The sequence below is a fragment of the Falco peregrinus genome, chromosome 3 (genome assembly GCF_023634155.1).
Source record: "Falco peregrinus isolate bFalPer1 chromosome 3, bFalPer1.pri, whole genome shotgun sequence".
NCBI lineage: Eukaryota > Metazoa > Chordata > Aves > Falconiformes > Falconidae > Falco > Falco peregrinus.
In genome coordinates, this window is record NC_073723.1 from 120,054,215 (window position 1) to 120,075,660 (window position 21,446).

The following is a 21,446-nucleotide window of genomic DNA, read 5'->3' on the forward strand; positions in this document are numbered from 1 at the left end:
GGGGGCAGCGGGGCCGGGGGCAGCGGCAGCGGGGCTGAGGGCGGCAGGGCCTGGGGCAGCGGGGCCGGGGGCAGCGGGGCCGGGGGCAGCGGGAGCGGGGCCGGGGGCAGCGGCAGCGGAGCTGAGGGCAGCGGGCCCTGCGCTGCAGCCGGCGCCGCTCGGCCGCCCGGGGTATGGCGGCGGGCCCGGTTCCCGCTGCTGCCCGCGCTCTGGCCCCGGGCCGTGGAGCCCGGCCGGGAGGGCAGCTTTCGTTTCCTTCGCGGTGGTTTGTAACAGAAACTGAAGATTTTATATGCTTAATTCATTGACTTGGAAAGCTTAAGTTGGCAACATTCAGGGAAACAAAAAGCAAGAGGAAGGGAGCGCACGCTAGATGTTATGAAAATTGCCTAGCTCACCTCTGTTTCTGGGGGCTTTTTAAGCGTCTTTAAAACGTACATCAAGGTCCCTCTGCGCTGGCTGGGTGTCTTTGAAGTGAAATCTCCTTTAGATTGAGATTTAAATGGATCAATATTTGATCCTTTTCCCTGATTAATTGTACCTGCATCGAGAGAGTTACTGGAAAGGATGGGAAAGAAAACTAGCAATTCCGCTGGAAGACCCTAAAGGAATTACTGTCTGGCAGGAGCTTAAACGTAACAACCTGAACAAGAGCAGCTAATTAGCCTGATGCTCGAAATGCCTGGTGTGCCGTCGATCCCATTGGTGGATCAAGTGTTGTAATGGGCGCAAATGACCTAATCCCTGGAAGACAGCCATCTCTTCCCAGTAAAGGAGCAAGGTATTATGGGATGCAGCAGGTAGCTGCAAGGCTTTGAGCGGTCAGTGGAAGATTACAGGTCAAGTGCCAGACCACTTATTCCCCCGCTGGTAGTTCTCATCTGTCTGCAGGCGTGCAGGAGCTGCAAGCTTTTAGGGGAGGCATGGCAGTTTCATGTTTGCTGGACAGGATTTGAGGAGAAAAAGTGGCCTGTTCCAAGTTACTTTTCCCTGGGAAACCACAAAGGTCTTCACAAAGAGAAACCAGAGCGAGAGCGCTGTTACATCCCTGGTGTCACGTTAAGCAGACTTCTTGCTTGACTCTGACCACAAAAGCCTAGGTACAGATGCAGTGGGCTGTGGGGTGGTTTATCATCTTGTGGCCACAATAGACTGAAAGGATGTGCCAGCTCTGGTGCGCAGACATGTTTCACCTACCCCTGCCTGCAATGTTCAAGGTTTTGGTGGGTGCTGATCATTGAACTTCCACCTTAGCAGACAGGGCTGACTCATACCTCCTGCCCTGCAGAGCTCCCAACAGCTCCCAGCAAAACGATTGCACCACCTCAAAGAGCAAAATCAAAGTTCTTTTATCTGACCAACATCCATTTTTGTGTTATTGCTATGGCTCTGTGTCCAGAGAAACATGCAGGCAGTTAGTGCTGAAAATGTCATCACAGATCACTCGCTATCTTTTGGTGCCAAGCCCCGACTCGCTGCAGCACTGGTGAATGGGAAGTGGCCTGCCTGCTGGAAGGGAGAACCTGTTTTAATTTTCTTTGGCAGACAAGCCTGTGCATTTTTAAAAGGGGGAGGAGCAAAAATGGTGCTCAGATTCTGTTCGACCATTTCTTGGGAAGATCCCCAGTCCCATTTCATGTCTTGAAAGAAACTGTACAGGAGCTATCCGAGAACAGCTTTCCACATCCAACATTGCACTCCGAAACAAAGATCTGAGGCAATAAACAAGGACAAGGAGGGGTTTATGGAGAGCACTGGACTCTTCCCCTCAGCTTCACAATTAACCTTTTAATAGGAAAGTTGAGTGCTTATTCATATAGCAGCTATCTGTGTGCACGTGCACAAATCCTTGTTAATGCTAATTCCACTTTAAAAAAAGAAAAGACAAAATTTGTGGGTGCAATCACAAAGTGACTTCAGGCTGCCAGAGTTAAAAAGCCAATATATCAGGGAGGCAATACTGGAAGTATCTTATAAGAGAGTCATGAGACTTCATCTGGAACACCATACACAGGTCACCAAGATTCAAGAAAGTTTAGCTCATGACAGGACAGATGAATGAGCTTCTGAGATGCAGAAGGGAATTGATAGTGTCTTACAAACAGGCGTAGGTCTTGGCTCCCTCAGCCTAGCAAGATACAGGCGGTACAAGTGCCTTAGAAAGTTTACAAACAGGCAGCATGGAAGTACTTATAGCAGAGAAAAGTGCTGGCACAGATGCAACTGTGTATGAACTGCGCAGGAACAAATTTGCGCTGGAAATCATGTTTTCCAGAAGGTTCTGGAAAAGCCTCGATCTCTAAGAGATTGTGTCCAGGGTTATAGGACACGGTTGCTATCGTATGGCAGTAGCCACCTCTGGTGCAGGGCAGCACCCCTGTGGGTCAGTCACTGGACACAACAGCTCCCCAGGGCACATCACGCAGGGCCAAGCCCTTCCCTTCGGTTCATCCGCAGACCTTGCTCTTGGTTTGACTCCCAAAGCCCTCAGCTTAGTTTCCTCATCCTAAAGCACTGAAATGTTTCTGCAGCGGTCTGGGAAGAGTCAACACCTTATAACTGAACAAAACACACAGCTCGCTCAACCGCAGTGCAAGATCTGAAGCAAGACATTGGTGGGATCTGCCATCCTCTAGCCGGGCCCTTGTGGGGAAGGACAGAGAGAAACAGCCCACAGCTATTTTCTGCTTGTGGTAATTATAGTATCAGAGGCTGAACCAACAGGTTCTTTATCAAGGAGATTCCCTGCAGCTTGCGAGATACAGATATCAAAATAACCCACAGATTCACAGCTCAGGTTTCAGGTGACTCAGAATAATATTGTGCCGTATAATAATTTCATGTAATTCCTTGTTCAAGCTGGAGAACTCAATTGATAATGACTGACTATAAAAGCTAATAGCAGGCTACATTAAAATACTTGCAGGATTATCTCTAGGCAACTGCAACAATATATTACTAGCAGGAGAACCATTGCCAGCCCTTAGGCTTCATGGGTGGTTTCCTGTAGGCCCCATTTTCTGAGCTTGAACCAGACTGGAGACCAGCACAGTGGGATCTCGCGCCCTGTCCCTGGGGCACAGCAACAGAAGCTGACATGCCAGGGAGCTCCGGAGCTCGCCATGAGCAGCTGCTGCTGGGCCTGCTGTGTGCTGCGGCAGCCGGAGGGACACTCGGAAACCCCAGAGCCCTCCTCACTGTTCCCTTTCAGCAGAGCGGAGCAGGGAGGCTTTGATCCCAGCCATCCCACCACCGGTGCCCATAGGTGCTGTACCACACGTTACGAGTCCGCTCGCTGTGAGCCCTGCAGTCGGGCAGCCCGCAGTCCCAGCAGCTCCTGCTCACCATCCAGCTGCTGCTGTCCTGGGGTCGCCTGCAGAAGGGTGGTCTCCAGCTGGCGGGGCTGGCTGCCCTGGCTCTGCTGGTCACCAAGACCCTGCAGTCCTTATGGCAAGGTTCAGCTAAGGTGACTTGCCCAAGGGCATTAAGGAGAAAAGGGCGGTTGAGTTCCTTCTCTCAAGCCTGAGCAGCTTCACAGCAAGGAGTTGAAAGAGCAGGATGTAAATCAGGAATGACTAATTGCTGCTCAACATGGCTGCCCTAAACCTTTCTTTTCCACAGGCTCCTTGGCTGCCCAGACCTTCCACCACCTGGCTGGGAGCAGCGCAGGGGCTTCCCACAGCCACGGACAGCCTGGGCACAGGCTGTTGTCCCCATTCCCATTGCCACACACTCATGACACAGCCCCTCATTTCCCTCCAAACTGAACATTCCTGCCCAAATTCCGTTACAGAGGGTTTCAAATAAATAAATAACCTGCTGCTGCCTCTGTTGGGAGAAGCCAGCCATCAGAGCAGACCAAGTGCTGTGCAAGGTGAAAGCAGCAAATACTTGCTTTCCCGTCTCTACGGTCACATACCCAAAGCTTTTAGTGCCTTGAGAGAAGCAAGGTGAGCAGCATTGCTTTGAGCAGGTTGGAGCCCATTATTTAGTGAGAACATATTCCCAGGATGTCCCTGGCTTGGCAGACCTAAAGACTGAAATAGTAAGTTAGTGCATATAGATCATCATTTACTGAAGCACGAGCCCTGATGCACCTTTCTAGGGAAGCTCTAATTTATTATGCATTGTCATTAGCTGCAGCAGGGCCTTCATTAGAGCTAGAGTTAAGGTCTGTTTTGGCTGCCTCATCAGCATCAGTGAACTGCGTCCCTGCGAGGTTTGATACAATTTAATTAACCTAATTAAAAGCTCTGATTGCAGAGATGATTGGGGTAGAGCCAGCAGCAACTGCATATTTATAACAAGCTGGAAGGTGTGGGACTGGAGCCAAATGATATGCATCTCTAATGAGCTGGTGCTATTGAAGTGTGGATTTGGAACACTAACATTTATTTTTGGCAACAATGGCCAGTTTATCTTCATGATAGAAACGATCACGGCTTGATTGTATGTAGCAGGGAGCTCAGCACTGTGCTCCCTGGGCTTCTCTAGCCCAGTGGCAGCCCCACACAAGCACCCCACAGCCTGGCTGCTCCCCACCAACCCACCCAATGCACCAACCCCTCCACAGGCGGGCAGACACTGCACACACCAACTCACCCCCCTGCATCCCTCATACACCCACCTGTGAGACACAGCAGACAGCACGCACGAGCCCTAACCATGCGCTGGCAGTCCCAGATAAGCCAGGTGGAAGATGCCAGCAGGCTTCCCTTCGCCAGCCACCACCTCCTCCAGCCCTCCCACTCCACCTCTGCCCTCTCCCAGCCCTCCTGCCCCATAGCCAGCCTGGGCTCCATTACCCTTCCAGGCATCAAGTACTCCATGCCCTAATCGCCTGCTGAGCGCTTAGGCACCAGTGCCCAGGTAACAAAAAGCAGCCTGCAGTGGAGAGCTGCCCCCCAGCAGCCCTGACAGGGGCTTCGTGGCTTCTGCTGCCCTGGCCGATTGGGCTGGCCAGAGGCTGGGTGAGTACCAGCACCTGCCCCTGGTCGTCCACCACAGTGACAATCTTTTCTTGTTCAAAAACAGAGAGGCCATCAGCCCCTTGCAGTTCTGTGCTCCGTGGGGGTGCTGTGTCAGAGCGTGGGGGTTCCTGGCAGCCCAGGTCAGGAAACCCTTGTTTCTGGGCTGCTGCAGCTCTGTGTGACAGAGATGTCAGAGGCCTTTCTCTTTCTATGTTTAAAGGCTACAAAACCTGTTCAGACCCAAGGCATGATGTGCCACCAGCCCTCATCCCCCAAGACCCACAGGGATGTCCTGGCACAGGGCCGGAGCTGTGTCCACATCAGCTGCCGCTGCAGCCCAGTGCTGGGTCAGCTGGAGCTGTGGGCTTGCAGGGGCCATAGAGCTCCAGAGAGGCACGGGCAGGCAGGGCAGAGCGTGCTGTGCACCCACCACAGCTGCCTGGCTTTGGGAATGGGATGCAGGGTGCGGGCAGCCTGGTTCCCCGCGGCCAGCACCAGCAGGGCTGCTGCAGCCTTCCCTGGGAGCTGTCGCTTCGCTGCCGGCACTGCAGGCCCCAGATGCTCGGCTTCACCAGGAGGGCAGAGACCACATGCCATTAACTGCCCTGCCCTGCCTTATTGCCCCTCCAATGAGGGTGTGTGTCCTGGAGCAGTGAGCGAGGAAGCAGCGTGGGTTGGGGGGGATGCTCCCCCACACCCTGGTTGGGGGCCCCAGCCCTGGCTTTCCTTTCGGCGTGGGGTCAGGGTGGTGGGGGGAGTCAGGTTCCAGTGCGTCCGGCAGCAGGAGTGTGATGTCCCGCTGCCCTGGAGCAGTCAAGGTACAGCAGAAAGTCTGCCGAGCCACTTGGAAAATTTGATCCATGCTAATTACGCTGCAAAAAGCCCTTCTGATAACGAGTATGAAATGGAAGTGTAGATGATACTCATCTGTGAGTGCCATTAATCTTTAAAACTGGAACAATAAGTGAAAACACTGCAGGGCATGTGAAGCAAGGTGTGATTCACATCTGCTCCTCCGTGGCCGCCGCCTGATTTATTGGCACAAGGCAACTTTCCTGCACTGTTTCAACAGAGCTGCATTACATAACACCGTGGACTGTTTTGCTTGCCTTTATCAAAGTATCTCCTTGGTGTTTTTAATGATCTGCTGTCCTTCTTCCCTGGTACAGCTTGGGAGCACAGGAGATGTGTCCCCCAAACCCACGACTCTTCTCTCAGCTCAGTCTCTATGCAGACGCCTCTCATCCCAGCTGTGATTCTGGCCTGTGACGACAGGGACGAGCTTCCCCAGCCTGAGTGCACTGGTGGGGCAGGGCAGGAGGGTCTCCCAGGGCCCACGCTGCTCTGCGCCCCACGGATAGGGGATGGAGTCTCCTTTTTCATCCCTGCAGGGCAGGTGCTCACTGGGGCACCAGTTGGAAGCACCCAGGGTACCTGTCTTCCTGTCCTCTCCCTGCACTGCACAGACACTCACGCTCTTAAGCCAGAGCTCTCCAGGTCCTCTGCCACCCAGACGTACTGCGTCTATCTTCACATTTGATGCCTTTCATTTTCAAATGGCTCTCTCTGGGATTCACTTTCTTTTATTTAAATTGTGGATTTGCTGAAGTGACCTTTTAGCTGACTCCGAGGAGAGGTGGGCAGATGCTTCCCATTGCAGTCCCAGAAAGACTGCTGACCTGTGGCTTTGAACAAGTTCAAAGCATTGCTTGCCTTTTGGCCATACCCATCAATAGCGCCTTTGGATGGATTTTTCTCCCACACTCCTGAAAAGACATCATCAGAGACATTTCTCCTCACAGGCTCTTTAATATTTACACTGACTTTGTGAACAGATAATATATTCCACCTTTTTTTTAGCCTTTTAAAAGCACATGCTCCTTCTCGTAGCGCAGTTGGAGGAAGCAGTGGCTGCTGCGTGCAGGCTGCCTTGGCAGGCTGGGAGGACAGACAGATCTGGGGGGGAATGCAGATTGCTCTGAACTGCACTGGCCTGCCTGTGGCTCACGGCACCAGCCGGCAGCATACCGCGACAGCCGCAGACCTGGGGTGGCCCTGCTGGGTCCCATGTCTCCTGCTGCAAAAGAGAGACAGTCCTTAAAACCTTCCTCCCAGTACTGACTAAGCCCAAAGCTGATCATCTTGTTAGTTGGAAGACAATCCAAATGCAAAACAAAATGCTTCTAAAATCTGTCCCATAGATTGCCAAGCTTCTTATAAAGCCTGGCCATGGGCTTAACTATATCAAAATCATACAGAGGCTTTTGTCAAAATCGTTCTAAACCACGAAGGCAGCAAGCAGCTTACAACCCAGAAGTGTCATAGATGTACTTGCAAATGTTTATCCATAATTTTGTTGATTCCAGACTGCAAGTCCAGGAGGGATTGTCAGATCCTGTGTTCTGATGGCTTGCATGCTGCCATCCACTGCATTTCACTCAGAGAGCCCAAACTGAGCACAGCAGCTCCAGCTGGGTTTTGGCATTTCAGTCCTGAGGAGGCTGAGCCACAGCAGCCTCAAGCAGGAGATTCACCCCTGCCCAGGGCTTTGGTGATGGCAGAGAAGTGCTGAGGGGAAAGATGCCTGGGTGTTCCTGAGAGAAAAATCGGGACCCCTGAGGCAGAGGAAGGCAAGACCTCTACAGTCCTTGGCATTTTCACTTGGATGTAAACTTCTTCATCACCTCAAACCTGGTGAACATATAAACCACAGATACACGTGAGCAGAGCATAATGAGAAATGTCAACGGAGGCTTCAGGGTACCGTTCCATAGCGCATGTCCTGTGCCTCACTCCACATAGTGTGAAAGGCCCCTGGGTAAGGTGCAACCTCCTGCCCCAACAAAACCCATCAGGCCAACTGTTCATTAGGGCAAAAATCCTTCTTCACCTTCAGAGGTAACAGGACACAGCCTCAGAGCAGGAGATGTGATTACAAGCCTGTGTAAGCTGCAAGTGTTACCTGCCTGCTGAGGGCGACGCAGATCTCCCTGTTCCCTTCTAACATGGTGGTGGACAACCAGGGGTCCCTGGCCCGGTAATGACCGCTTCGAGTCTGGTCAGCTCTCCCATTGCATCTCTCCCAGAAGCAGGTGTCAGAGGTGTTTCAGGAGTCCAAGAAAGGACGAGCTCAGTCTCTGCTGAAGCTGCTCCAGTGGCTGGGGTCCCCCTAGTCCAGGGAGCTGCTCCTCGCTGATGGTCCCTCTGGCTCCCCACAGCACAGAGCACCAGCCACTCAGCTGCCCGTGCCAGCGGGACTGTGGCGCCTCGGGGCTCGCCATGGAGCTGAGCTAGAGCAGTCCTGTGACAGAGACAGGCTGGCGAAGAGGAGCCCCGGGATGGGAAGGCCAGGACGTGCATGGCCGGTGGCGAGGCTCCCTGGGTGTGGGGCTTGTGCCAAGGGCTGGGGCAGCAGGGTGTCTGCAGGGTGAAGCCAGCCGGGGGGGGGCTGGCCTGAGGTAGCCCCTTAGGTGGGCTGGCAATGACAAGAGCGGTGAGGCACACAGCTGCGCAGAGGGGCACATTTTTTCAGTCCATGTTGCCCTAACAAACAAATGTCCCAGGATGCAGACAATAATGTTTTTATGAGACTCTAAATTCTAAACTCAAATGCTCTTTGTAGTGGACTAATAGCCAACACGTGGCCCTTCGTCTCATGCTGAACTTTTGTGGTCCTACAGGGGCAAAAAAGGCCCTGGTGAGCATTTACACTGAGCACTTTGTTCTCACAGATTTGTAGAGCAAAGAGAATAATGTATTGAGACTCTCAGCCCGTGCCAGTTTGGCTTCATTTGTCCTTCTGAACTTGCCCTGAGAGATAATGTTTCCTTCTAATCTGCTGCCGTCCACCTACAGCAGGGACCCAGTGAATAATTGTCCCAAACAAGCCTTTATTCTTAAGACTCTCTCTGGCCCTAGCCATTTCTCCCCCCTTACAGAGTAATTGTTGTGTTCATTACATGATAATAGCCCAAGCTGTATTCCAGCCCACACTTGCCATGGCCACACAAACGAGGTTCAGGCTGCACTGCTTTCAGGATAATGCCGCTCATTTGGCATTATTTGAAAGAATGTGCCAGGCATCTGAGCACCAGGCACGCTCAGCTCACTTCGCCAGCCTGCCTGCCTGCGTCAGATCACAAGTCAGATACAGTGGCTTTGCTCTCCTGCAAGAAACCAGCACATCCTCCTAAGAGTGAAGGCTTTTTTTTTTTTTCCAGGCATGATAATAAATGACTGTTACGCTTCTATGGGAAGAACACACAAGGAAGGGGAAACAAAACTTATAAGTTTCTGGTTAATGTGACAATTTTTTTCTATTCTTTTTTGTTCAGGTACTTATGTCACCCTTTCACAATGATATTTTAATAAGCCTGTGTAAACTTCACAGATTGCGCTTTATATCTGTAGGAGATGGGAAGCTCCAGGGGATAAGCAATGTACACATCGGATGCATGAGAAACCCATTATCTTGTCCGCTCCTGGAAGTTGCTCTCCAGGGATATCTAAAATGGGCGCCCCTCTGAAAATACCCAAGGGAGCTCCCTCTGCTGTAGCGAGGTATTAGTAATAGCCACGCTGGCTGCATGGTGCCTTTCAATGGGATAAAGCTAAGCTGAGGTCAGATACTGTGGTCAGGCACTGACAGGGGGCTTTGTTCCTAACTCTGCTCCCGAGCTTAAGAAACAGCAAAGGGTCACCCTCTGATACCTCCCAGGAAGGCTGGAGAAATGAAAGCCTTCAGATTGTACTGGCCTAAACCTTGGAGTTGGCTGACAAAGTGTTCCTTTGCTAAGGGGAGGCTGTCCAAGTCAAGTAATGACTGTTATTTACTGTTCAGTAATGGGTTAGCTCAGACTGACACTTGCATTGCATGCCAGTGCCAGGCAGAATACGCCAGCCGCTCAGTCCGTGGGGTGTGGTGGTGCAGGGCGAACACCTGCGTGAGCACAGAAGGGTGCATGCAAGTGTGTTTAGGAGCACATGTGCAGAGGGACGTATGCCGAGTGCAATCTGTGCGGGCTGCTCCCAAACTTGTCTATGCATGGCAGGGGGGTTTCTCTCTAGGAAATGTAAGAAAAAACCCCCCTCACATGCAGGTTCACACAGGAGCATGTATATGCAACAACACGCAAGTATTGCCATACGCGTTCACACTCAGTATGGGTACAAGACTGCCTACCTCTCAAAGCAGTGGTGAAAAAAAGAGGCACTGAGAGAGGCTTGGCTGCTGCAGCCTGTGCTCAGTGCTGCACACTGCAGCCCCTGCAAACTCCTGCCTGCCCCAAACACTTGCACATGCATGGCTATATCCCACCAGCCCCACGGCATAGGCTCTGCCCCATTCCCAGGGCTGCTCTGGAGCTCACAGAGCTATCCAGAAAGCGTGAAATATCCCCGCATAGGACAGCTTGTTCCAAGAGAGCAAGAGCCCAGAAAACCTGAGCAGGAACGACAGTGTCCTTTGTGTATCACGAGGCTGGACTGCTGCCAAATTCCTCTGCACCCACTGCCTCTATTAAATGCGTCAATCATTTCTTGGCAATCCAAGCCCCAGAGAAGAGTTGAGAGGCAACTTCAGACAGTTCAGTTGCTTTCATTAAAAGGTGAAAAATACACGCTGAGCAGGAGCTGAGAGCAGGGCTGAGCTCAGTCTGCATGGAGAGCAGGGCTGCTGAACCCTTCCTGCTGGGGAAAGAAAAGTGGCAACAAAAGACAGACCTTCATGTGGTCACGGACCCAGTCAACCTGTGAAATACACCCCCGATGCCTACTGTTCAAGGCAGCCTGCAGACCCTCACATGTGGGTCTCAGTCTTGTCGGGTGACTGGAAAAGCTGAGGAGGAGTGTCAAGGTGAAGGGGATACAGGAGTGCCCGTGCGCAACCATCCTGGAACAGGTGGGCATGGGGACAGTCATGCTCTGCCTGGGACTGGACCGCACAGAGAGCATCTGCTAGCCTAGGAGGTGCTGCCAGCAGCGTGTCTGCCAGCTGTTGCCAGTCAGCAAACAGGGGTGGAAGGAAATCGCCCCCCCATTTCTGCCACTGAGCCCAGGGGAGAAGGCTGGGTGTTTGGCTCCCCCGCCCTTGCCACCAGCCGCAGCGGCCGGGGTGCTGGATGGGAAGGTGCCTTTGCTGTGGGTTGCACCTGGGCTGCAGTGGCAGGGCCAGCAGTGCTGGCACCCGGGGAGCAGCAGGGCTCTTGGGAACAGAACAGGAAAGTCCGGGTGACTCAAAGATTCCTGGCACGGGGCACAACCGGTGCCAGCCGAGCATAGCCTGAGAGAGGAGGACAAGCGGGCAAGGACCTGCTGGAGGAGTCTGGGCACAGACCACGGGGCTCGGGAGCGGGGATAAGGGACCTGGGAATGCCTGTCGAAAGTGGTCTGGGGGAATCACAGGGGAAGGCCAGGAGGGAGCCAGGCTGCCAAGCCATGGCGGGTTCAGGGGCAGCGAGAACAGGAGCTGCAGTTGTTCCTGTTTCACAAGGCAAGAAGAAAAGGGCATTGCATGAGGACAGAGGGACTTCAACTGCTCAGCTGTGCCCACAGCCCCCCGCAGCCCAGCACGGCCAGCGAGCCTGCGCCACAGCCCGCTGCAAATGGGCTCAGCAAGCAAACGGTTCCTGGGATGCTGTGCTCTGCCCCAGGGTCAGGGACTTTCCTGCTGGCAGATGCCCCCCACTGCCCTGGCAAACGCTGGTTCCTAGCTGGGCACCGATGGCTAGCTCCAGTCCTGATTCCTCATGGCCAACGGCCAGAGCTTCTTCCACCAGCAGGGATGCTGACACATGTGCAGTTACTGTACTCAGTCGAGCCCAGAAAACCACCTCCCTGTGCGGGGACACCAGTGTCCCGAGAGGCTCAGCTCCTGCCAGGGGCTGCCCTGGGCAGTGGGGGAGCCCATCCGTGTTCAGCCCCACTCTGGGGGCTCCTGGGGAGCTGCTGCACACCCGTGCTGCTCCCACCCAGGCAGCTCTTGTCTCCTTGCCTGCTGCTCTGTTTCTTCCCTTTGCCTCCTCACATAATTGCTTTGATCTTCACTCCAGGGGCTCACTGTTAAAAATTAATGTTTCATGGATGTTGCTGCCCATGGCTTGAAAAATGGCTTTTCTCCCCCAGGTAGTGGCTCACACCAATTCCTGAAGGACTATTCTGCTCTGAGTTAAACAGATGGGGACAAAACCTCTTGGGCTCCTCATGTTTTGGTTCAGGGCAGGATGGGACCTGCTCCTGCCCCACACAGCTGTGCTGAAGGCGGGGGTGCTGTGGCCATGCCACCGTGCGCAGGCTGTCCTGGCAGGCTCTGCCAGTCCCTGGAGCAGCCCTGCCCTCTCTGCTCGGGCTGCAGCACTCGGTGGCCCCCGCCAGCCATGCCCGCAGCCCCGGGGCTCACCTCTGCTGCCTCCTCCACATCGGCAAGAAAGGGGCCCCAGATGGGTGCTGGGGCTCGTTCCCCTGTAATTAGCAGAAGGGCCGGTGCAGGGTGGAGCACGCCATGCCCTCCGTGCCCTCTCGACGGGGCCATCTCCCCAGGCTCCTCCGCACCCTGGTGCCAGCAGCCAGCAGCGAGCACTGGTTCTCTGAGCTGGTAACAGCCGTGAGCAGCGGCGATGCCCCCGGCAGCCCCAGCACCCTTGTCTTCCCTCATGCGCTGCCTTGTCCAGGCTTTGCTCGCGGTGCCAGGGTCCCGCGGGGGTCCTGCCCCGTCCCTCGAGCTTCTTTCTGCCGGTGGAGGCTGCTGGGCACGCAACCGTGGCCAGGAGCAGGGTGGAAGGCAGGCCCGCTGCCCGGGGCGAGCGCAGCCTGGGAACTGGGAACGGTCCTCTCCCTCTCGCCTGTCCTGCTGGGTGTTCTGGGAGGGAAGGGATGCAGCGCCTGGGGCAGCGGGGTGGGTGCAGCAGGAAGTCAGGCTTGCAGAGCTGGGTGTGTAGCATGTGGGGATGCTTGTCTAGGCTCCCAAAGCATTTTCCAAACACTTTAATTACAGTGATTTATATGGCAAAAGTGTGGGGGCGAGAGCTTGGGAAAGGCATTAGCAGGTTTGTTCTGAGGGCTCTAATCAGAGGTAGGTGGTGGGGTGGAGGGAGGGTACGGCACTGGAGCTGTACCTTGAACTGTGGCGTCAGGACAGGTTTGAAGGATGCAGAACCTCCCAGCCATGCCAGGGATGTGCTGATGACATCCCTGAGGCCCCCGTGCATTATGTGCCCCTGCGGAACAGCCCCGGCAGCAGGACTACCACCAGTCATCCTGTGCCCATCCGCTGCGCCGCTCCTGAGCCAAGGCCGGTGGCATGGGGACTCCAGGAGACCCTTCCCCACCACCACTGGGGCTTCACCCAGCTGGAGTCAATGGGGCTGTAGTCAGCCCCCCACACAGCACCAGCACAGCCCATGTGTCCCCTGTGGTGGCAGAGGAGAAACATGAGGCCACATGGCACACGAGGGTCTTTCCTTGTAAAGAAACAATCAACAATTCAACAGCAACTCAGTATTCTCCTCTCATCAGTGTTATCTTGAAAATTAATAACCTCTTTACTCTTGTTTTGTACAACATTGCTCCCTTAAATCTCTACCACGTTGCACACACGCACACTTGCGTGTGCGCATCCACAAACAGTTTTCTGCAGTTCCCTGGTCCCTGTGCAGGAACAACAGCTCCCCGGGGCCGGCGAGCCCAGCAGCCAGGAGAGCACTGCGGGGCAGCACAGCTCGCTCTGAAACCTCAGCCCCCCCCAAGGCTGACTTGCTCTGAGGAGACTGTCACTCCTACAGAGCCCTAATTACACTGGAGGAAGCGAGAGAAATATGGGATGCTGTCATGGCTGGTGGGAACAGCCTGGCCCCAGGCACAGCACGAGGGCTGCAGGGCCGAGCCACGGTTATCAGCTGGTGTGGGAGGCGAGCAGAGGGCTCAGAGCCCTCTGAGCTGCCACAGGATGCGGCCCTGGCAGCGTGGCCGGAGCACATGTCACCCCTGCTGCAATCCTGCTTCTTAGCCTGTTTTCTGATAAATAACCTTTTCCTGTCCTTTTTGACACTGATGTTTATTGATGTCTGAAATCCCTTACAGCCAGGTCTGGCCTCACATAGCTGAGGTGCCCCACGCATCCCGGGGCCACGGAGCAGGCGTGGGGAGAGGGGCAGAGCCAGCTCCGCTTCACCAGGATGCCCACAGCCTGCCTAACACACACGCTCCCAGACGTGTCAGGGTGGATGCTGGCACCGTCTCCCAGTGGAAACGTGGCATTGAGGACAGAGTAAAAAACAGCAAGTGCTGGAAATGAATGTACCTTCTGCTTCCTGAGGCGAGTGCTGCTGTCTGTGCAGGCAGTGAGGAACATCCCCAGCCTCGGCTCTGTGCTGCTGGTCTTCTCTCCCAGGGAGCATGGGGCAGCAACCCCCTTGGCAAAGGCACTGTCCTCGGAGGGCAGAGACAGCCGAGCCCCCGGTGGCACGATGCCCCCCGCTCCCACCTCCGGCTTGGTAGCCTGGACAGGAGGCACCGGCAGGAGGTCAGGGCTCCGGGAGGCTGAGCCAGGAGCTCTCACCCCCAGCTCCCATCCAGGGGATGCCTGCACTAAAACTGCGTGGACACTGGGTGGCAAACCACTCTGCCCCTACCTGGGGAGAATTTGCTGATTAAGGGATAAGCAATCACTTCTCCACCCACAGGCTCACGTTATCACTTAATTGAATCCAATTGATTGAGAAGCTAAAAGCAGCCCTGGCTTAGAGCATTGCAGATGGTGCCTGGGAGCAGGGCAACATGCTGAACCCTTAAAAGCATTGGCATCAAGGGCAGACACAGTCTTGCTCTCCTAAAATGTTTCACTCATCATCATCATTATTATGAACGGGAACCAGCAGCAGCAGGGCAGTTCCAGGGGAATATTATTTATAATACTTCAAGTCTGCACAAACAACCTCTTATTCTTGCCCCTTGTGCCCTTGGTGGGCAGACTATGCTCCCACAGAGATTTCAAGGGAAGGAAGTGTGCATCTGCAGGGCGATGTGGGGGCAGCCTGGCTCTTAAGTGGTCTAACCACTAGCCCACACTGCTGGGAACAGAGCCAGCCCAGAGGACTTGCTGCCCAAACACAAGTCTGTGTGTATGAGGAGCTGCATCCAGGGTCCCTTGTGAGCTTGTGTCCCCTAAGCAGTGCTGGAGAGGGGGAGATCCAGGAGCAGCCCTGCCACAACTGTCCCCTGTGAGCGAAGGGGGGCAGACACTGAGGTCCTGCCCCGCATGGGGAAAAGATGGGGAGGGAGGCAACGGGCACCTGCACATCCTCAGCAGCAGCCTTTGCTTTGCATGGTCATGGGGAGATGAGAGCCGGGCAGGGGAGGCAGCACTTTGTCAGCAGCCACTTGAAAAGCCCCTGAGTGCAGCTGCCACACAACACTGACCGGGGCTGTGGAGCTGGGGCATCTCCACACCAAGAGCACATGCCCTGTGAACTGCTTCTTTGCAGTGAGCCTGACTGTGGGACATCACAGAGGCTGGGGAACCTCTCCTGGCACTCTGTTTACAGTGCCACTGCCCAGGCATGGTCAGCCTTTGCTCACCTTGCGCTCGTCTTTGATCTGGTTGCATTTTTCAGGCATTCAGCACTGACGTTCCTGCAAAAGGCAGCACATACTTTATTAACACTGCTACTTTCTTCTTCACTAATTAAAATCAAATTATATCTGATGCACACTGCATACTTTGCAGCAAAGGCAGCCTGCTTTCCCATTCTGCTCTCTGGAGCCTTTGTTGCTGAAGCAATTTATTTAGCCCGCTGAGCTGAAAAAAGTGCAGCCCTGCAGAGACCACAGGGTGCCCGGGGATTCAGCTGGCTGGAGCCTCTCCTGGGCTCAGCTCTTTGGGCTCAGGCCAGGCTGGGGCCAGGGTCCCCCAGGGCTGAGGGGAAGCACATTGGTGTGGCCTCACTTCAAGCTGGCAGGGAGGGGAGGCTGCCCAGCAGCTGGGGGAGGTGATGGCTGGTGTTAGTGGAGGCTGTGAAGGGCCGTGAGATCATCCATGAGATGCCCATGCAGAACTCCAGCTGTGCCTCCCACCTGTGGGGTGCCAATGCTGAACTTCCAGCTGCCCCACAGCCCCAGGAGGTGCCTTCCCTACAGGACCTGGGGGGCACAGCAGAGAGAGGAGGAGGGTGGGTACTCATGAGCCTCAGTGTGCTGTATCAGGGGCCTCCTTGCACACCCTCTGGCACTGAGCAGTTTTTTATATGCTTTGAATGGGACACGGCCTTGTGAGTGCAACGTGCTGCTTCCTAGGCATGGCGGTGCGTGTTGCTGCATGGAGCAGACAGCTGCTGCTGGTGTCACAGCACCTCACAACTTTGCCATCAGCTCCTTCCTCCACCAGGTGACAAACCTGTGCCCTAGGAGGACCACAAATGGCATGCTGTCTGCAGCTCATATCGCTCTTGCCTTGGGCCAGCGAATGGTAGCATCTGCCTGTGTCCTGTACCCAGGGAGAGACCTGGCCCAGCAAGGTGCAATTCACCCAGCGGCGTGTGCAAGGGAAGAAGGATCCCAAGGGAAATGAGCCCAGCTGACAGCAAGCAATGCGGCTTATGGGAAGGCGAGCAGCAGCAGTCACCCATGCCCTGGGCTCCAAGTTTTGGGTCCATCTGTCTCCTCCCCTGCAGGCCTGGGCACCAGCACATGCCACCAGCATGTCTGGCCACCTGGGGACCAGGAGAGGACGAGCTTCTTCAGAGCGCGCCCAGCCCCAAGCAGATCTGGTCCCTGCTTGAGAGCGCAGTGTGACAGATGCAGGGAACACAGGGCATGGAGCAGCCCCTCACCGGAGGGTCTTGGCAGGCATTGTGGCCAGCAACACTCCACACAGCACCAGGGGAGGCACCCACTAATGCCTCAGCTCCTGTAGCTCAACGCAGGGCCCCGGGCACATCTCATCCCTCTGCCTGGCAGCCACAGGCAGGTCCTTTTGCCCAGATGCACCAAAGTGCAGGTTTGGGGTCCCCAGGCAACACAGCAAGTGGCTCAGCATGGAGCGAGCCTCGCTGTAAGGGATCTCAGGAGAAAGGGAGAGGTGCCCCCAGCCAGCCACTGCCCCGTAGCCCTTTAACGAAGCATTGCACTTGGAGTTTTTTCCTTAGGGAAGGGGTGGAGTTTCTGCAAAAAGACAAGACTTCCCCTGTGGCCCTTGTGCTGGTGCTGGCAGGAGCCATGTTCGGAGTAATACATCATCAATGGAAGGTATCTAATGATATATTGCCCTAATACATCACCATAGCAACAGTGCTCTAATAATGTATTATTCTAATGTGTTACCCAAGTGCACGTTCTTCCCGATGATGTATGGCTGGGATCGCTGTGCTCTGCCAAGCCCAGATGCAACAAAGCTCTCCTGATTGCCAAGCACCCTCCTTGGAGTGGTGCCTGCCACTGCATGGGATGCACCGGCTGCCGGCAGGTGGGCTCACCCCTCCTCCTGCCATGAAGGCCACCTCTTGTCACCCTGGGGACTTCTCATCACTGACAGTCATCTCAGGCAGTGAAAACTGTGCTTGGGAGTGCACAGTGTACTTGAAAATAATGGTTGTGGTCAATGTGCTACTTTGGAAGGCGGCTGCTCAGATTGCGGGGAAACAGGCTCTGCCACGGCTGTTGTGAAGGTGTGTCTCAGCCCCCCAGAGCATCCTGCCAGCTCACGTTGTTCTCCCTCTTCTCCTTCCCCCCGGCCCTGGTCTCCTCACTGCCCCATACCTTAACTCCAGCAACAGTCAGCAGGAGAGGTGCAGGGAGGAGCGTGAGACTGGGCAAAGGGGGACGGTGCTGCAGTTTGCTTCCACCTTCGTGGGCATCATCAGTCAGGAGTGCCACCTGGGCACCCAAGGGTGGAGAAGCTCCCGGGCTCGGTGTGTGCTGAGGCTCATTGCACCGCACAGTGCTCAGGCAGTGCACACCTGGGCAGCCATAACCATGAGCACCGCCCCCCTGCCGAGGTAGGGTGTCTCACTTGCGGAGCTCTAAAAGACCATTTGAAAAGCATTCCTGGCATTTGAAAAGTTCAGAAGGGGAAGTGACGGGCTGGTTTGTGCGTTTCTCCAGCCCCTTCCAAGGTAGCAAGGCCACACAGCGCCCTGGGTTTGCTCATTAACAATGAAAATACCAGCTGGAATTCTCCTGCCGCCCGTTACAGGGACGGCATTGTTTCCAGTTCACACTATCTTTTTGACCATTCAAATGCCATTAATTCAGTCACCCCAATGCGTAGGACAGTTATCTGAAATGTTTTCCCAAACAGCTTAGTGACTATAGAGCAACAATTCATGGAATTGCTTGGGGACATCTGTGCAAAGCAACGCGCAGCAAAGAGCTTGCGGCTGGCTGAATGCGCTCTGTGTGGACCCCAGATTCCACAGAGGAGCAGGGAAACCGGCAGACAGAAAGAGTGAATGAATGGCAGGAGAAATCATTTCATCTATGCAAATCCATGCCAAGCTCCCCGCGCAGCTGTTGTCAGCGGGGAGCTCTGCCCCTCTGGACTGACATGTAAGAAGATTTTATTGTGCACTGAGACGTCCCTCCGCCAGACCAGCAGACACTGACCGCCCAGAGCCTGCAGCCGCCGGGGTCCCCCGTGGCCAGCATCTGCCACCCATGGGTGCCTGGGGCGCATCCTCCAGCAGCGTCGCGCCAGGAGCAAGACTCAGCGGGGGCTCTGCTGTCCCTCCGCTCCCAGATTCCCTAGAGAGTGAAAGCTAACTACCAGCTTAAAGCTAATGACACCTACGGCTTACGCTTTCACTGACCCTCCGAGGAGCAGCAGCATCGCCTGCGTCACTAGCTGTCTGTAGGGATCCCAGCGGCAGGACATGGGAACCCTCTGGGGACCCGGAGCAACACCCAGGGCGACCTTGCAGCACTCACCTGAACGGAGCCCTGGGCCCCAGGCCAGGAGCAAAGTGGGACAGTGACCCCTCCAAGCCAACCCTGCCAGCCTCAGACTGATGGAAACCAGACAGCAAAGTACTACCTGAGGAAAGGGGCCTCCACGGTCTCACATCTATGAGAAGTGGCTGCTAAGGCGCAAGGGCAGCGCAGCGGGAGGCCCTCCCCGTCAAGGGACTCGCCTGCAGCTGTTCTGTGAGGGCACCACACGGACCCTCACCGTGTGGGAGTATGACAGGAGCAGCAGGGATGGGCTGGTGGTCCCAGGGCAGAACATGGCAGACACAGCAGAGCCGGACCCTGTTCTTTGCACTTGCAGCACATGGAGCTCACTGCTCCAGGGAAGCCCTAGGAGAAGCCTACTTGTCTTAGGAGAAGCAGGAAGAGCTCACAGGGCAGACCTTTCCCTTTCCTCCCTAACGTGCTGATGGCTGCACCAGCACTCCTGTGTGGCACAGCGGTCCTGCCAGCCCCTCCAAGCAGCACGCTGCGGAGTTCTGTGCGCCGGGGCGGTGCTTGTCCCACCCGAAACGATGCAGCAGCCCCGTGGCTGGCAGTCAGCAGCTCACTGCAGGAAGCAGATCAGCTCTTCCACGCTGGCCAAAAGCCGGGCTGGGACAAGGGCGCAGCAGTGCCCTCCTCGACGCCAGTGGGACCTCTGCTAGCTCAGGCTTCTGCTACAACAGCCCCATCGCCAGGGTCAGCAGACGTACCCGGGTACCCGCACGCCATCCAGGTCCCCATGGAACACACAGAGCTGAGGGGATGAGGCACTTCAGAGACCCAGACCTGTGACACCCCAGAGCAGGGTCCCTCTGGCACAGGCCAACCAGAGCCCCAGACTGGCCGGTGTGGAGCAGGAGCAATGCAGAGGATGCTCATGCTCCCCAGGACCGCGTTAGCCTGTCCCTCAGCTGCAGGCAAGCATGCTGCAGCCCTGCTTGCGCATGTGGGTGGTGAGAGATGCAGGAGACCTCCCTGCCCTGCATTTGCAATGCTCCCATGCTGCACCTGCGCAGATTCCAATCTTTCAGCGTTTCAGGGGGACAGCAGTGACAAATTACAGCATCTGCAGCAGAGAAAAAAGGAAAGAGAGGGACCAAAGGAGGAATGATTGTATTATCAATAATGTTTCCAATAGCTGATGGATGAGGACACCCAAATGATTTTTAAGGCTTCAGTAGAAACCCTCCAAATGGCAGCACAAAGGCAAAGGATCTATTAATCGGGATCTCCTAAGGAAGTCCTCCAGGAATGTGCACAGCGATGCCAGGCACAGGCAGAGTGTGTGCTCAGCATCCTGCTGTGGACAACCCGTTTAATAGCAGACAAGAAGGGACCCTTTCCTTGAACCTGCGGAGACAGGAGTGATCCTGAGAGCTTCCTGAGAAGGACGAACACACAGACACACTGCTCAGTGGGACTCTTCCAAGCGGCTGAGAATTTTCCTTACCTTCCCTGCCCGGGGCTCGCTGTGGAAGCTTACTGAACAGTTCTGGAAACAAACAGCTTTTTGAAAGCTGCTGAAAAAGGCTACTGCTTTCACCAGAACTAAGAGGAGGGAACGTCAAGGGAAAGATCACCTCCCAGTTCTTTGGGGAAATGGATTTGCAGAACGGCCATCCTGTTTTAATGAAATGGAAACACTCCCTTCAAAAGGCAGGGTGCAGCCCCTCACCCTGGTACATGGCAGGACGTACAGCTGACAGCGCTGTGATGCCGTATGTCGGGGACAACCTTGGAAATGCTACCATGCTGGAAACACAACAGACAACATTGTTTTGTGCTGAAAACTGGCAAATCTCCAGGCTGGGGTTTCAAGGGTTTCAAATTTGGGGTTTCAGATTTGTAGATTGAATGTTAATGAATATTGTTGTTGTTACCTGGAAAGGCTGTGCTGATTTCACTCTGCTGCCAATTGCACATCTTGATTATATTTTTTTAACCCCTGTACAAAACAGAAAGGGCAATTCCAGCACAGTTGATGATTCAGGAAGCCAACTGAAGGCATACGGGAAAAGGTGATCCTGCCTGTGCCTAGCCTTGGTCACCCCCTCCTCAACACTCCTGCTTTGAATACTGGCTTAGATACAGGGCCGTTGTTTCACATCAGTCCCGTCTCTCCCTCCTGCAAACTCACCAGTCTCCAGTAACCAACCCCCAGCCGTGGTACCTGGGGGGTCAGGAGCAGGCATCAATGGGGTCTTTAACAGCACAAATCTCTTGTTAGCGCTTTGGGGAAAGAGGCAGGCAGGGGAAACACTGTCATTTCTGCAGCCCTGCGCTGCATTCAGAGCTGTGACACGGCTTTGCTCTCGGGAGCCTTTCTGTGTGAAATATCGCTTCAGAGAGCAGCAGCTCGCAGAAAAAGCCGGCGGAGGGTGCTCCAGCAGCACAGCACAGGCCAGTGCCCCCCAGCTCAGGAGAGGACCCTCGCCCTCCCCGCCGGGCAGGCGGGCTGCTGGGCCACTCGGCAATGCGCTGCAACCCACCATGATTTATGTGGCACTTGTACAATTGATGCGCTTTGTGCCTGGGGAC